At 38.7% G+C, this 18,328-nt stretch overlaps 1 protein-coding gene across 1 annotated transcript in view; it reads left to right on the top strand.

The window, feature by feature from the left end:
* The window catches only part of ARHGAP15 (Rho GTPase activating protein 15), a 493,308-nt gene that overhangs the window by 473,117 nt on the left and 1,863 nt on the right, over positions 1–18,328 (top strand). The window lies entirely within an intron of this gene.

Here is an 18,328-nt window from a genome sequence, read left to right as displayed (position 1 = left end):
CCCTCAGTTTCCATCCTGCATTGCAGTAATATGTGTGGTTTGCAATTTTGATCGTTTACTATACTATTATAAAATATAATAAATACTGGGGTTTTTTAAAAAAAATTAAACGATGTTACTTCAATGTGCTAAGATATTAATGTATCACCTTAATTGCATGACACAAACAGTGTTGTTGAAATCTCAAAGTTTGTGCCAAACTTTGCTTTGGATTAACAGCAGCATTAACAATAAAAATTTATTGTTTCAACCCCACATTTCCTTGCAAGATCTTTCCACATGGTACATCTCCACAGAATAACCCATGGAATGTGGTCATGCTCACTAACAAAGCACACTAGGGATGTAAATCCTTAACAATGTCATAATTGTCTGCAGGAATGAATTCTTACAGTACTTTGCTCTTTATTGTGAAATAAAATATAACACACCTCCACAGTATTCTTCCCATATTCAAACATTCTGATGTAATGTGAAGGAATTATTTTATATAGAAAAAAACACATTTTCTGTACAAAAGCCTGTTTTCAGCAGATTTCCTGCACAAAAATCTGTTTTCTAGCACTTTTTTTTGCACAGGAAACTTTTTTCCCTACACTGAAAAAAAAAAAGATTATAGGTGATCTAGTATTATTCCAAGAAAAGTTTCCTGACTGATGGGAATCCTGTTTTTCAAGCCTGGAATAAATAATAATTTATGTGCTTTATTCCTAACACAAATACATACATACATACATTAATGTCAAGACCAGAACATCGCTGTATGCTCTAAATTGCACCCACAGCCTATCATATTCCTCTAACCTGGGCACTACTGCTAGGAGAGGAATGTAGGATCTTGCTTCAGCAATTGTTGTCTTCTATGTATAAAGGCAAGAAAGATAGAAATGTATGGAAAGGGGGAGTCTATTTCACTCCTTTTTCTGCTGCATGCTAGTATGCATGGATCAGTAAATGGGAAGATCAAGACAGATACTTTTTAGAAACCACATTTTCCACATCTTCATTTTTATCAGCTGACATACTTGCCTTTTGTTGTTCTTGTTGTTGATGCAATCAGTACAAAATTCGACATTCCCAGAGACAATATGGACCACTCTCCTATGAAGAGCTACAAATCTTCATATTAGTTTGAAAGTTAAGAGCAAATTGGAATGCACTCTACTTATAATGAGAACAAAACACTGGCTATGAAATACAAAGGGGAAGAGAGACCTAAATCACAGCAAAATGATCTCCCCGAAGGCATCTGCCAAAGAGATGGTGTTTTTAGGCAGCGTCTCTGAAACAGCGCCTTGATGTCTATGCCACGTACAGATTTATTATTGTGCCTGAGAAACTGGAAAGAGAAAAATGTCAATAATGTGCCTAAGTAATACTGAGCTTTGGTCATAGGAAAGACTCCGGTATTGTGGGTACCACACCCACACCTACTGATGTGGTCCCAGTTTTTTTCCCCTTTGGAGGCATCTAATTAAGAAAACCTTGACTCATTTACATGGATATGTTTGATCTAAATTATACTCCAAACCACACCAAATTAGGAGCATCTGGGAACGTGAAATGTTTGTTCCCTTAGAATGGATAAAACGGGCCCAGCTCTGGATTGCACATGTTCAAGTGACGAAAAATATTTCAGATGTAACATTCTTCCAAGACTTACTTTTCCACTAATAATTTGCAGTAAGCTAAACTAGTATCTCTTCCCATCTTTTTCTCTAAACCCATAATCATTACAGGCTGCCTAGAAAGTTTCACTTTTCTCTACTTTTAAGGCAAAAAAAGGTAAGATGCTACCTACTTTATTGATTCTTGTGAGGCCATTGCAAAGGAAGCAAATCCAGCTTCCTGTCAAGAATTATCTGTCACTAACATTCAAGCCTATTCAATGACACATTTTCTCAGAACTAACCAGAAATCTGTTCTCCAGTTAAATTATCTTTCCTGAAAAAATCTCTGTGCTTTTTGCATTTTCTGGGTAACCATTGTTTATGTGTTTATCAATACATAAGAAAAAATGTATAGTAAGCTTTAGTAGATTTGGCTCACTATATCTTTGGAACTCATTCAGGAATCTAAACCATAAACCAGACTGTATTTTACTCTTGTGGTTGAGTAGGAAGCTATACCTGCTCTTGATTAGTTAGCTGCATCACTAGATTGGAGCTGGTCAAGGCTTTCCACCAAGAGAGAAAACCAGAAGTAATACTGTGGCATGATCCTGAGGGACTTTAATGTAGACAGTCCTTTGTTCTATGTGCCACAAACCGTAATCTGGAGACAGTCTCTTATCCACCACAAAGACTATTGCATTTTTCCTTGTTTCACTTTCAAATTTGATAAGGGACCTTATCAAACACACACACACACAGAGTGCTGTTTCACCAGCAAGTGAGGCGAAACTGCAGACATGGTAATGCTTCCCCCATCACATGGGGGAAGTGTCACCCACCTGGGGCAGAAGTGTGCCTTTCTGTGTTGATGCCAGTTGGGTGCAGAGGTTCTACGAGAAGCTGAGGAGCATCACGTGATGGGCTGCATGTCCATCTGTGCCTCAGCTGGCTGATAAATATCCCAGAACACCTAAATTGGTAAAAGTGATGAGGTCCTTAGTTAGAATACAAGTGGTAAAGAAGCAGAATGCCAAAGCTATAGAATATATTAAGAAAAATTAGATAAATTGTTATCTGCCTATCTATCCATATGTAAGTCTTCATTAATTTTAATCAACCTACATATATGATCACAATCAAACTATTGTAACCAATTAAGGTTTGGGATGTTTTATGGATTTGTTGCATGTCTAAGATAGTAGTGGGTGGAAGCTGGGAGCAGAATCTGGAACCTGAAAGACCACAAAAGATAGCTTTCAGGCTCCATTAAGCTTTATTGGTCACAACTGATGCTGGGAAGCCCTAAATGGCATATCAAAACACAATTTTATAAAACATTAATAGTTGTGGAGCTGTATTTATATGTGTGTTACATTATGTTATAGCTTGGTGTAATTGGGAGAGTGCTTTAGTTGTTCCCATGCTAATGCCATAAAAATAATCTTCTGCTTTAGAAATTTCTTCTGTTAATTTTTCCATTTCGACAACATCTATTTAATCTATCCCTTCTGTTTGAGAATAAAACTTTTCTGAAAGCCTTACCTGAATTTTTTTTTGTAATTATGAAGTTTGAAGTTAATAACCTTTTTATTCTGACTACACAACAATATATCACATTAAAATAAACCAATTGAAAAAGGAATAGTACTAAAAACCAATATTATCAAGTTTATTATTTGTGATATTTCATTGTTTCCTACCAGAAAACATTTTTTTCAAATTTGCATTTCCATCATATATGACCTTTGTCTTAATCTTCCAAGGACCTTGTCAGACGTGCTGCTGGAATAAAGGAGTTTCACTGCATCCTGGTAGTGGTAGTGCAGGGGCATGGGGACCCATCACCTCACACCCCACTCTGCCGCAGCTTTCCCCTTGTCCCATCACATGAGGGGAAGCCTTTTTTTGGTGGCTTCACCTATGGAAAAATGGGAAGCCTGCCATTGTTCTCCACTGCCATTTTTTGCGGTGGCAAAGGGAGTTTCAACTTCAGCCACAGAGCCACCCCGGACATAGTTGTCTAGGGTGTGATGGGGGGCATCGGGCTCTGTGGTTGAAGCTGTAAACTCCCGTCGCTACTGAAAAAAAGTAAGTGTGAAGAGGTCCCTGAATATACAGTACAACCTCCATATCCATGGGGGATGCATTCCAAAACACTTCTCATATACAGCTGGAACCATGGATAAAAGCAAACCCTATGTTTTCCATACTCCAGACAGAAAAACATCGCAAAATCACACTGGGAGGCCTAGAAAACCCCACAAACATTTCCAGTTTGGGGGAGTGTGAGTAACTGAAACGGTGATAATGAATCCTTGAGTAAGGAATTGTACTGTAATTAATATGATCTGGTCAATATTTAATATCACCTTGTTCAACCCCATCGTACTAAGTGAAGTATACTACAAATATTAAACCATTTTTGTTTTGCAATTGAAATTCCAAGATCTTTTCCTGTAAACTTTAAAATTTGGAAAAGAAAGCAACAACTTACAGATTTTTAACCAGCTGTTGGTTATACGATGGGGTGAAATCAGCATCCTAGGATGCTTTCACCCATCTGGAGGGCAGGGGCCCCACATCAGACATCACACAACATCATGCGACTTCTAGTGGAGGACTTGCCCCCAGCTGGGGTGAAATAGTTGCCAGACACTTTCACCCCGAACACAAGAGGCTTCCTGTGTTGTGTTGGCTCCAATGGAGCCAATGTGGGGCCTCCCCACTTGGATGACACTTTCACCATGTGATGGGGAGGTGTCGCAGAGAGGGAGCTGCACGTGAAGGGACAGATTCACCCTGCTGCTCCCTCTTTCCTCATGGAAGTGTGGCGAAGTGGGACGCTTCATCTGGGTTTTCTGATGGGGTTGTTAGTCTGTTTTCAGACTAGGTAAATTTCCTAAATTGTTGTTTCCAGTACTGACAATTCAACTGGCCAAGTATTTCTTTATTTCAAAGACTGAGTTACATATAGCTACATATGCAATATGGTGCATATTACTTCTATTTCTAATATTCTCATCGAGATAAATCATTCTCAGTTACAAAGTCAACACTTCAATAGTTCAAAACCAAGATGCCAAATGAGGGTTGGTGATGTTGCACTGTCTGACAGTTTTGCAAAATATTCCTTGCATAAAACTCTTGCATTTGCACAGAATTGTTGACCTACATCCAATTGTGAGTCCCAACATAAGACACACTGATGAATGTGCCAAGTTAATGAGAATTTGCTAAGTCAGCAACTACAAAAGTCCAATTGATTCAATGAAATTAAGTGCTGTGGATGTTACCAACAATTGGATTCACACCTGTATTTTCCCTTTATGACACTCCACAAGAACACACACACACATACGGCATTTCTATCAACACCCCTTCACAAAGAAGTGTCAGACAAAGACCCAAACAACTCATTTGCCGTTATTGAGCTTTTTTACAGAAATGTGCAAAAAATTGTGTGCAAATGCAAATGCACACATTTTCTCTGACATTACTCCCTAAAAAACCTGCTGTCTCAAAATAAAAGTACATCAAGAAGAAAATTTGACACGTTTTTCACATGAAGATCTGGACTGACATCCCAGTTCACAGTTAAACCCCTGGATTTGGCCCAATGTATTCTGAACTGGGACAAAGTTCAAAGAAGTCAGGCTTGAACTTCAGCCAGGATCAAGGCTTTCCAAGGCTTCCCATTTACTCTGTCAACACTTTGAATTACATCATTTCAATACCAACTTGACTTTAACTATAAGTATTTTCCTTTTTTAAAAAAAAATCTGATTATGAACAACAGTCTTAACCCATAATATCATATTGCACTGGTATATGATTAAAAATGGACTTTTAGCAGAGGGTGTAGACTTCATTTTTTTTCAAAAGAAAATCAGCCCTTTTTATTTAAAAAGAACATCATGTTTTTGTTTGATTTTGTCTGCTTTACTTTTTTGCAGTAGCTGGAGTATAATTTGAATATATTAATATTTCCAGCAACAGTGCTCAGGGAGCCTAGTTAATAACTTATGCATGGCTACACAGATATACTTCACAGAGAGGTAATGTTTTAGCCCTTGTGTTGGTAATGCTTAGAAACGGCGAATGAAAGAGTCTGATCTTTTCCTGCCCTTTGTTGTGGCCATGCATTGTGGTGGTATGGAGCCAGGGTTCTTTCTGTTGCCTACACAGCCTGGATTCAATCAGCAGTTCTATATGTATATTATGACAATGTGGTCAAGGAAACCAGATTAAAAAAAACCTATACCTTTGTGTGCCTGTGTAGCATAACAAAAAAATCTGGTGCTTATTTTTGTAGGACTCACTCAATATGTTAACATATTCATAATTTGATGCAGGTTATGTTAATCATATAATTAAAGTTAGAGTGTTAGATTTAAAAAAACTAGCAAAATGTTACTAGAATGGAAAATATTTGTCCATTCATACAAGTCATTATAGCACTGTAGAAAATTGTAACTCTGATGAATAATCGCTAACCCATAGCCAAATATGGATTAGATGCTTTCTAAACCCTTTCCCAGGATGAAAGCCCAGACACCATGAAAAGTTGTATCTGTCCCAAAAGGTGGCCAATTTTGATCATTCTCTTTTGCCACCTCACTGGCGGAAGACAATATCACAATATCACTGTGTTGTTGTACACGTCTTTACATGGGCTTCTTATTGCATTTCTGCTGGAGATAGCTTCCTATTAGAGATTTCCATTCTTGGAGAAAGACTAAGTAAATTAAATAGCTGAATGCTTGGAGAAGCAATGTGTGAAAGACATGAACATGAAAGGCACAGCCATAGCAGAGCACCTGATGAACCAACCTGGACACAGCATATTATTTGAGAACACAGAAGTGCTGGACCACTCTCACAACCACCATGTCAGAGTACACAGAGAAGCCATTGAAATCCACAAGCATATGGACAATTTCAACAGAAAGGAAGAAACCATGAAAATGAACAAAATCTGACTACCAGCATTAAAAAACTCAAAAATTACAACAGCAAAACAACAGAGAGTAAACAATCAGGCACATCAAATCACTCTCAACAAAAGATTCCCCCCAGGCACTTCCAAGCCATTAAATGCTAATCAAGGTGGTCAGTTGAAACATTCACACCTAGCTTCAGCAGAACAAAGTCCTTTGTCCCACCCTGGTCATTCCACAGATATATAAACCCATTTTCCTACTTCCGACAGACCTCACTACCTCTGAGGATGCTTGCCATAGATGCAGGCGAAACGTCAGGAGAAAATTCCTCTAGAACATGGCCATATAGCCCGGAAAAACCTACAACAACCCTGTGAAAGACATGTTACCTCTTTCCTATTCTACAGATCTGAGGCCTTTAAAGGAATGCACAAGCTTCTGATCTTATATCCAAGGAAGTCCTAAGTTTCTGAGAAATCTGCACTAGCATGAAAAAAAGTCAGGAACACAACTTTTGGCCAATCTTTTCAACTCATTTGTTCTAAATGATGGACTAAACTAAATCTTCAAATTTCCTGCATGCATCACTCAGAATCTACATTCACATAGTGCTAAGGGATGTGTGTGGGCTTCTAGATGTTGTTGGACTTTAAATTCTACCTGGCCCAGCCAACATGGCCAACAATTATTTAAATCACTTCATCCAGCAGGGAGTTGCCATGAAAGAAATTGGTGAAGTCCTCCTCCTCCCCCAGTCCATGTGTCATAATGTGGATAAAATCCAATGTGCTTTTATCTCTATAGTACTGATCTATGATAAAAAAAATATCTACATATCTTCAGAAGGTAGTTTTTTCATGTCAGGAGCGACTTGAGATACTACGAGTCACTTTTGGTGTGAGAGAATTGGCCATCTGCAAGGATCTTACCCAGGAGATGCCCGGATGTTTTTGATGTTTTACCATCCTTGTGGGAGGATGGTAAAACACGGGGAACTGGAGCTGACAAAGGGAGCTCATCCACACTCTCCCCAGATTCGAACCTCCAACCTGTCAGTCTACAGTCCTGCTGGCACAAGGGTTTAACCCATTGCACCATTGGGGGCTCCTAGAGGGTAGTACAGACAGTTCCAACTATATAAAACAGACCTATTTTTCACTATTAAAATATTTTCTAAATGCTAAAATTTTTTAGTGGGATTTGCTCTCCTATGAAGCTCCTGCAATCTTTCCAGCTGCTTATTTCTACTACCGACATTTTCTGAAACAGCCCTTTCTGTAGTAGGCTTCCTGTATGATTCACAATGTGACATGTGAGTTCATATTTCACCTTGCACAACTCATGTGTGTGTACACAGTATTCTTCACCAATCATGGTCCTTTTCTTGTCAATGATTGCCAGCAGCAGTAACAAGGGTGAAAAATATCTATTGTGAAAAGTCCAGTTTTAATGTGTTTCCCCAATTTATTTACTGACCTTCATTGCAACAGCTACACTCCTGACCCTCATGAGATGGAGCCTAGGGGGAAATGGCACTGAGCACCACTTCCATATCCTGTTGTTCTGTAGTCTAAATTAAGTGCTAATTAATTACCCCTGGCATCTTTGCCATTGCCTGTCAAATTGGATTTAGGATATTCTTTCAGTGGTTAAACAAACAGCTTTCCATCTCCAGCTAAAATCCCAAGTGCTGATATTTCTTTTTCTTACAAATCAGTATTTAAAAAGGAAACAACTATGTCTATGTCCATTGCAGGTAGCATTGAAATTAAAGGAACAAGGATTGGTATTGTCAATTTTGATTAATAGCCCTTCATTAATAAACATCCTGTTATTCATTTTCCACCTGCAGTTGCTGATGTTCCCTGGAATCAATTAACTCATATAATTTGATTTATTTTACAAAGGCATTTTTGGATGTGCTGTACTGATGATAAAGCTTTCTGTGTTTGTAGTTCTTGATTCAAACTGAGATTGTTACCTAAGTGCATTTTATTTTTAATGTTGTAAGGAAATGTGGCTTCAGGCAGTCTGGAATTAAAAGAATGAAAGTCAATTCGAAAGCTTAAAGCTGGATTCAAACAGAAATATCTATTCCCTCCTGGGATGTATAGATCTCAGGTCGGTGTAGGCTGTGCTATTCACTAAGCAATGAAACTGGAAAGAAATATGCTGAACATCTCTATGGTCAAAGGTGCTAAAACCAATGATACTGATATTAATGATCCATGTTTGTATAGGCTGATGGGACCCACCTTCTCTTGAATAATAAATTAAGAAAAGTAGGCATCTAATAGTTGGAAGACAAAACAAGAAGGTCATTGTGCAGACCTGATGGGCTTCACCACCATCTTACTTGCAATGGCATGGCATTTCCAAGATGAAGCACTACGGTTTTTGTATTAATAGGGATGATAACATCATCTTCTAAGTACTTCAATCCTAACTATCTCCTATGTCCAGTCACCCAATAGCAGTGATTTCCACACACACAGAGAGCGTGAGAATATATCCTTTTGAGCTATACCTCTTATACAACCACCATCTTTCCAAAAAGACCTGCTCCTTGTGGAAGTGGAAATTGTTAAGGCTGGCTTGGGAACTTTAAGAGAAAATAGTGCTACCATCATTCTGGGGGAAAAAATCTCATGCCTAGAGACCCCACTTCAGAATTTGGCGGTAGTTACAAAATGACCTATTAGAACACCACCAATTTCCGCTGCTGGCCACTCAGTGTAGGAAAATATTAACAGTGGTGGGCAAGCTGGCTTCCAGGACTACAGGTCTATAATTCTGACTGTTCTAATGTGGAACACCAAATAAACCTCTGAAGATTGATAATAAAACCTCTGAAGATCATTGCTAATAGTCAACATGGATTTATCAAAAACAAATTACGCCAGACTAATCTGATCTCTTTTTTTGATAGGGTTACAGGATGGGTAGACACAGGGAACGCCATTTTGATTTCAGTAAGGCATTTGACAAGGTCCCCCATGACCTTTTGGCAAACAAACTATTCAAATGTGGGCTAGGCAAAACTACAGCTAGGTGGATCTGGTTAAGCAAACAAACCCAGAGGATGCTCACCAATGCTTCGTCTTCATCCTGGAAAGAAGTGACGAGCAAAGAGCCACAGGGTTTCATCCTGGACCCAGACCTGTACAACATCTTTATTAATGACTTATATGAGGGCTAGAAGGCATAATCATCAAGAACTTAGGCAGAAAAAATTGCAAAGATGCATAATGGGGGGCACCTAGTTCGACAGCAGTACGCATTAAAAATATCTTGGAATCCTTGTGGACAAGTTAAACATGAGACAACAATGTGATGCAGCAGGTTAAAAAGCCAATGGGAATTGGTCCTATATAAATAGGAGTATAGTGTCTAGATCCAGAGAAGTCATGCTACCCCTCTATTCTGCCTTGGTCAGGCCACACCTGGAATACTATGTCCAATTTTGGGCACCGCAATTGAGGGGAGATGTTGACAAGCTGGAATGTGTCCAGTGAAGAATAACTAATATGATCAAGGGTCTGGAGAACAAGCCCTACGAGGAGTGACTTAAAGAGCTGTGCATATTTAGCCTGCAGAAGAGAAGGCTGAGAGGAGGCATGATAGCCATGTATAAATATGTGAGTGAAAGTCATAGAGACAAGAGAGCAGGCTTGTTTTCTGCTGCCCTGGAAACTAGGACATGGAACAATGGCTTCAAACTATAGGAAAGGAGATTCCATCTGAACATTAGGAAGAACTTTCTAACTGTGAGAGCCATTCAGCAGTGGAACTCTCTGCCCCAGAGTGTGATGGAGGCTCCTTCTTTGGAGGCTTTTAAACAGAGGCTGGATGGCCATCTGTTGGGGGTGCTTTGAATGCAATTTTCCTGTTTCTTGGCAGGGGGTTGGACTGGATGGCCCACAAGGTCTCTTCCAACTTTATGATTCTATGATTCTAAGATTGTGGGGTTCCCCAGAACCTTGCTTGAAAACCAGAGCTTGATACATTTCAGTTGGATTTGTTGTTGTTGTCGTCATTTTGAGCTTTTCTAAGAGTGTTCAAAATACAGAGTTGGCTTTTCAATGTCCTGTTCATAATCAAAGGAACTTTTGAGTACTATACCACCACCCCAACCCACAACTCTGTGTTTCATAGTCCTGTTATCGGCTTACTGACTTATCTTGATCTCTGCTGTTTAATTAGGCAATTGAAATAAAATATTTTAATATGCATTAAAGGGCAAGACAAATGCTTACATTAATGGGATAATATTGCCCAAATGATAGCATAAAATCTACACAGTTACCAACATTAGTTTAGCATGTTAATGAAGGAGAATACATTCAGGAATGTAAGCTATTTTTGCTAATATTTGTAGCCTTTCAAATAACATCCTTCACATCTATTATTATTATTATTATTATTATTATTATTATTATTATTAACTTTATTTGTACCCCGCTAGCATCTCCCAGAGGACTCGATGCGGCTTACACAGGCCGAAGCCTCAAAACACAATACAATAAAGAACGTAACATCACAATAACAAAGCAAATCAGACAATGAGCAAAATAACATAACTCCACCATAACTAAGCAAATCAACAAAAGCAAAAATAACGACAATGGCAGAACATCAAGACATTATTAAAACTGTATCTACAGTAAACCATAAACCAAACAGAGTTCTACCCATGGATCTGGTCTTCTGTATTACTGTACCTGCAAAAATGTGTTATTTGAAATGCAAACTTCATGATAGCTTGGTATCATTTAACTGGGCAATTGGCAAAACGGATGGAACAGTTTGGAAAAAACAAAACACTATTTTAAACTATTGGAGCCAGGCCTTTGGCTAGTGGCTGAACTCGGACAATAGGATTGTCATGAAAATTGGAAATGGCTATATGACTTGTGATTATGCGATTTGTTCTATGTGATTATGTAATTTTAATTAATATCACTGTTTAATTGTTATGTAATAGGATTTTATATTGTTGGTTTATATTGTTGTTATTGATTCTGTTGGCATTAAATTGTTGCCTGTGTTAGCCGCCCTGAGTCCCCCTTCGGGGGTGAGAAGGGCAGGATAGAAATGGTTTAAATAAATAAATAAAATAAAATAAACCAGTTGTGATTAATACAAAATAGATTACATAAGGAGTTTTCACTGTGGCAAATGTATTTATAAAATAATTGGTTCAGTCTTCAATTTTAGATATATTTCAATTTTGGTATAATGCTTGACAAATGTTTGTCTGCCCTTACATTTTCTTTTATTTATATTTGTATGTTTGTTTTTTGATTGGCCTCTGCCTCTAGTAACTTATTAACATTCTTACTTATCATTCAACTGGGCAGGATGTCTTACTGGGTCATTTGTTAGTACTTTTGAAACAATCAAGGTATGAATGTTGAACTTATTCCCAAGTAGAGAAAACAAAAAAAAAAGTTCCTGCAGAGCATCTAACATAACAGGGAACTTGAGGATTGACAGGAGGTCCAAATAATAAAGTCTGTCTGGTGAGCATAGTTTCCTATGGGATGCGTTTGAAATTACAGTACATTTAACTGGCATGATTATAGATTTATTTTCATGAGAGATTTCATTTCAAGCTTGAACAAATTCTTCTAGACACATATACAAAGGTATCTGGGGCTATGGGAGGGGGGGTTAACTTCTGCAAATCGCTTTTGGTATCAGTAAATAAACAAGGAAATCAAGTCCAACATTCATCTTGAAACTGCTTTCCAAAAATAGTCAAGGTGTAAAATACTGGAACTGATGACAAGTTATGAATCAAGCACTTGGTGATAGGAAAGTTAGTAGAACAGTAATGATTCATTATGTTTACACTGAAGACCGTATCACAAAGGCCAGGCAAAGTGGCTTTGCGGAGGAAAGAGAAGGGCAGTGGGGCGAATCCACATGCAGCTCCCTCTCTGCAATGTTTCCCCCATCACAAGTGGGAAGCATCGCCCATTGGGAAGGATCCATGCTGGCTCCAATGTAGCCAGCACAATATTGGAAACTTCTTCAAGAAATTCAGTTTAGGCTTGTTGTATGAGGACTCTTCTGGTATACCTTATTTGGTGAATATGCAATCTGGTGTTCTCCAGTTGTCTTGTACTACAGCTCCCATAATCCCTGGCCACTAGTCATGCTGGGTGTGTGTTATGAGAGTTGCAGTCCTAAATTACCATCTGTTTATTACAGCTTTCTTATTGTTAGGTTGTCGTATTGCATTTCTGCTGCTGTTTTAGCTACTGGATATTTGTTTTGCTACATTATTAACCACTTTGAGCTTACTTTTGGGTTAAAATATTGAAATGAAACTCAAATTAAATTCTGTTAGGTAACCTTTGAGTGAAAGGAATTTCATTTGTTTAGCTCTAAACATGAGATAGTTTTGCTAACCTATTGTTGCTCGTGTTCTCAAGGCTTGTGTGAAAGAAGGTTATTTGTGGCCATGTATGCCAACGGCTATACACACCTTTCAGTTTTTAGCACTTCTTCACAGGTACTGTTTGGTTTTTTGTTTGGAAAAGGATGCTAAAAGCTGGATCCTGCACTTGAGAGCAGCTGCTCTTGAACAGTCTCACTTTAGGCTTACAATTGATAATGCATGCAAACTTTTTCCTGTAGCCAAGAGGTGCCCAGTGGTGGCATGAATAAGTCAAACATTTTGAGAAATACTTGCCAGGAACAGGGTGCTATAGTTTCAGCACTGGCTCAGAAAACAATCCACAGGAGGCTAACAAACTTCTGCTCAGATTTTGATTTGGGTTTAGAAAACTAAATTGGGTGGATACCGACAGATTCAGATGATGTTTGAACTCAGCCAATCTTACTTTAAGCCGATCCAGTTTGAATCCTAACACTTCTGAAGATTTATTAATAGTTTTCACTGGAATGACATGGGCACAGTGTGTCTCCAAAAACATTTCTACTGACATACTATGTGGAAAGAGAACAGGATAGGAAGAAGGGGTAAGTGATATTGGGGCTTTATGACTGGTAAAGTGAACTTCTCATTATTGTTTTATCAAGACACCAATTCTTTGATGGAGGGATGTTGAAGAAAAATATCACCATGTTCTGTACTTTTTCATGACTAACCGAAGCCCCATTGATTTCAAAGAGTCAATTCTGAATATGACTGAGTTTGAAACAAATTAATCAGCAAGTTATGATAGTGACCTAGTAAAAACTTTACATGGAATTGGGTTGATCTACCAGGTAGGTTTCTCAGTAATGGGTCAATAATATGCTATGCACACATAGGATCATAGACTTGGAAGATACATCAAGGGATATCAAGTCCAACCCTCTGCTTATAAACCTCCAGGGAAGGAGACTCCACTGTACTCTGAGGAAGCATATTCTACTGTTGAACAACTCTTACCATCAGGAAGTTTTTCTTAATCTGTAGGTGAAATCACACATAGGATCATAGACTTGGAAGATACGTCAAGGGACATGCAGTCCAACCCTCTGCTTATAAACCTCCAGGGAAGGAGACTCCACTGTACTCTTAAGGAAGCATATTCTACTGTTGAACAACTCTTACCATCAGGAAGTTCTTCTTAATCTGTAGGTGAAATCACACATAGGATCATAGACTTGGAAGATACGTCAAGGGACATGCAGTCCAACCCTCTGCTTATAAACCTCCAGGGAAGGAGACTCCACTGTACTCTAAGGAAGCATGTTCTACTGTTGAACAACTCTTACCATCAGGAAGTTCTTCTTAATCTATAGGTGAAATCTTTTTCTGCAATTTGAATCATGCTTCATGTCCTAGTCTTTAGAACAGCAGAAAACAAGCTGGCCATCCTTTCACTTCTCCTTTTATACCAAGGTGCTGCTGGGCCACTTCTGGTTATAATTCAAAGTGTTGTAATTAATGTTAGAAGCTAAAATAGCTGGAAAATATGAGGTTGACTTCTTACATACAGACCAGCTTTATCCACTGTAGTCAGCTAGGACTTGTCTTTCCTACCTTGATCTTAAGCTCCACCCTGGATGACAAAAGTGAAAGAGACTATTTCTGAGAAAAAAAGCTCAAATTGACTGAACTTGTCCCTTCCACACTTTCACATGAACCATAATAGAACCATCCTTCCCTTCTTGCACATTGCAAAATTTGCAAGGCTCTGGGGAAGAGATGCCTGGAAAAAGCATCTACAATAGTGAAATGTACAAATATATGTACATTAAGGGAATTTGCATAGAAATAGGCATATATTGGGTGTAGAGCCTTGTCAGAAATGATCACATTGGGGAAAGTGTATGCAAAATGTGTTCATTAGGGAAAATAAGTGTAGACATCCTACCAAAAATTTGCAAACTTTGTGAAAATGAAATGAGGTGAACTTATGCTTTCAAATATTTAGTCGTAGAAACAAGTAGAATCTTCCTTTTTTGGTAGTCATTCTGGCCATATTTGAGACCTAATACAGAAAGGTTCATATATCATTCATAGACTACCAAAACCATGAACCAGTTTTCCTACAGAGAAATCAATCTAGACATTGGGAAAGAATAAGGAAAGCAGTTCTAACACAGAGTACATTTTCTGTCCAGTTTCTCTTCATTTGGTTAAATTCTTGACCTCCCCGCCCCCCAGATTAATGGACCAATGTTAATATTATACAGTACAGAATAATTTCTGTTGCCTTCATTTTGTTTCAAATAAATATGCTATATTTTAAGCTAGAAATAATTAAGGCTGATTACTGCCATATGGAGTGGGTTTTTTGTAATGGACACTCAGGGTAGAAGCTTGAGAAAATGCTCCAATAATGTTTCCCATTTATATATAACCAAAAGTGGAACAAGGGAAGAGGGAAAGAAAGAGTAAATGAGTGCTTGTGTTTCAGGAACGTGATGAATTGGAATACTGCAAGCATTCCATCACCAGACAGTGTTCTCTAGATGACTCTACCCATTGATGTGTTAGAAACCTTTCTCTAAGACATGGAACAGATGACGAATCTTCCACCATTCAAAGTAGCTTCTGCAAAAAAAAAAAAGGGGGGGGGGGGTTGGAATAGAAAGAAATCACATTTCCATAAAGCTTTATGGAACTTTAGTAGAAATATTTACTTACAGGCATCTCTCACTTATATCCTTCACCCGGTTCCCACTCACTCCCCTCAAAGAAAAGAGGAAATAAAATGAATTCATTGAAAGGTATTATAAAAGGAAAGCAAGTCAGTGAAGAATGTTTAAGTATGAAACTTACATTTAGGTCCATTCTTTGCTGAGGATTACGCATGAGTCCTAAAAATTTCCATAGTAAACTCTTTCTAGTCCAGTGACCTTACATATTTTAAATAAAACAGCTCTGTACTAGTTGGAGCTGCTCAGTGGAGCATGGCAGAGATATTAGAATGTCACTGTCATCGCTTGGAGTACAGTTCATAAGCGGCTCATGAATTCACTGCACACTCTTGTGTTAGACAAGTTTGCTGAACGTTATAGGCCAGGTCCTCCCTCCTTTGCTGTAATATGGCGCTCGTGCCAATTTTTCTGGGATTTTTACATTTTGTTTCAGAATTGTCCATTTATTATCTGCTCATTACCCCCATATGGAGCATGTGACCAATAGGATGCCAATGGGGAAACAAAAGGAAATGGTGGCCTTGTATGGATGGATACTATAACGGGGTAGTAAGTTTTTAGCATAAATGTAAAAATACCTAGAATCTCTTTGGTTGCATTACTGTATGTTGTTTTTAAACCTCTGTAATTTAATCAGTCTGTCTTTCTTTCTCATGAACAATCTTGAAGATTCCCAGCTTGAACTGTCCATTGACAGCATAGGTTATTGCTATTTGGGACCAATTGAAATGTTAATGGTTTCAGAGTGGACATTTTTAATGAGTTAGATGCCATCCTGTTGGCTCGAATATGATGGGTTGCTATGATGCTGAACTATAGTACTTACCAAATGGGATGAACCATATTGAAGTGGATCACTTACCTAGTGAAATGTGTACCTTCTGGATGTTGTCTGATTGTTGTTGTTCATTCGTTCAGTCGTTTCTGACACTTTGTGACATCATGGACCAGTCCACGCCAGAGCTCCCTGTCGGCTGTCACCACCCCCAGCTCCTTCAAGGTCAATCCAGTCATTTCAAGGATGCCATCCATCCATCTTGCCCTTGGTTGGCCCCTCTTCTTTTTTCCTTCCATTTTCCCCAGCATAATTGTCTTCTCTAAGCTTTCTCATGATGTGGCCAAAGTACTTCATCTTTGTCTCTAATATCCTTCCCTCCAATGAGCAGTCAGACTTTATTTCCTGAAGTATGGATTGGTTGAGTCTTCTCGCAGTCCAAGGCACTCTCAGAACTTTCCTCCAACACCACAGCTCAAAAGCATCTATCTTCCTTCGCTCAGCCTTCCCTAAGGTCCAACTCTCACATCCGTAGGTGACTATGGGGTATACCGTTGCTTTCACTATGCGGTTCTTCGTTGCCAATGTGATGTCTCTACTCTTCAATATTTTATCGAGATCGGTCATTGCTCTCCTCCCAAAAAGTAAGGGTCTTATGATTTCCTGGCTGCAGTCTGCATCTGCAGTAATCTTTGCACCTAGAAATACAAAGTCTGTCACTGCTTCCACGTTTTCTGATATAGCTCCTCAATCACCTCATACATGAATGGGCTGGCTAGGACTGATGCAAACTGTGATTTGATGGAGTATTAAGGACCACAAGGTGACCTAGTGAAAGGCCTGGATATAAATACCACTAAGATATTCTGCTGATTTGAAGTATTTTTGGTTGATGAACAGTACAGCAAAGTTACAGGCATCCATTCAGAGTGCTTTCACACAAAAATGTTTTCATGGGTCTTCAAAAGGAATGTGTAATTTGCCCTAGTTTAGCAAAAGCCTTTGGGTTGCATTCATTAGATAAGTGTGGAAATTTCCTTCCCAGTACTTGGAAAGATGTTTGTATCTTCACTGTTAGGAGCAAATGTCAAGATGGATCTTAACTGAAACATAGTTTCTGCTGGGGAAATTCTCTATGGCAGTACTACTCAAAAGTGGTACTCCCTGGACTGATTCTGGTCTGTCAGCCATTGGCTGTCAGTCCTTGCAAAGTTTCCTGGAACGAAAGAAATAATTGCACTCAGTGGGAAAAATACAGGGTTAGTCAAAATGCATAGGCCAATAAGCCATTCAATTGAATGGCTTATTGGCCTATGCAGTTTGACTAACCCTGTATAATGCCAACCGCTTTCACATTGGGGGAAAGGTAGACAGAGAAGCACTTCTTTGTGAGACCTGATGTATCCCAGATCTCAATAGATAAGTCTTCATAGACTATGGTTATCTGTGAGGTTTGAATTCCCAAGATATTGTAGTTGTTCTTGACTTTCCTCATGCCTAAGCCTAAGTTTATTTCCATTGGACACTGAACACACATGTGTGCATATCTGTGTACCTGTGTGTAAATATGTACACACATGTGTACAAACACAGAGAGACACAAGGTCTGGTACACTGTGACTGGAGATCAAAACTTTGGTATCCATGTGATTAAACCCTCATATATCAAAGGAAATATATATATAGCTGGACCCAAAACATTTTGGGTAAACACAAAGACTCTGTACAAAGGCTGCAAAAGTGAAGACAAAAATGCCACATATCTTCCCTTCACTCTCACCATCTTGTTGATTTTCTGTCTGCAATGAGGGAGCTTCTCTCAATTCATAGCATAGGTGACTGTGAAAGTGTAGTGCCTATAAGGCACCAGCATG

The sequence above is a fragment of the Anolis sagrei genome, chromosome 1 (assembly GCF_037176765.1).
Source record: "Anolis sagrei isolate rAnoSag1 chromosome 1, rAnoSag1.mat, whole genome shotgun sequence".
Taxonomy (NCBI): Eukaryota; Metazoa; Chordata; class Lepidosauria; order Squamata; family Dactyloidae; genus Anolis; species Anolis sagrei.
This window is presented reverse-complemented; position numbering and strand designations above follow the sequence as displayed.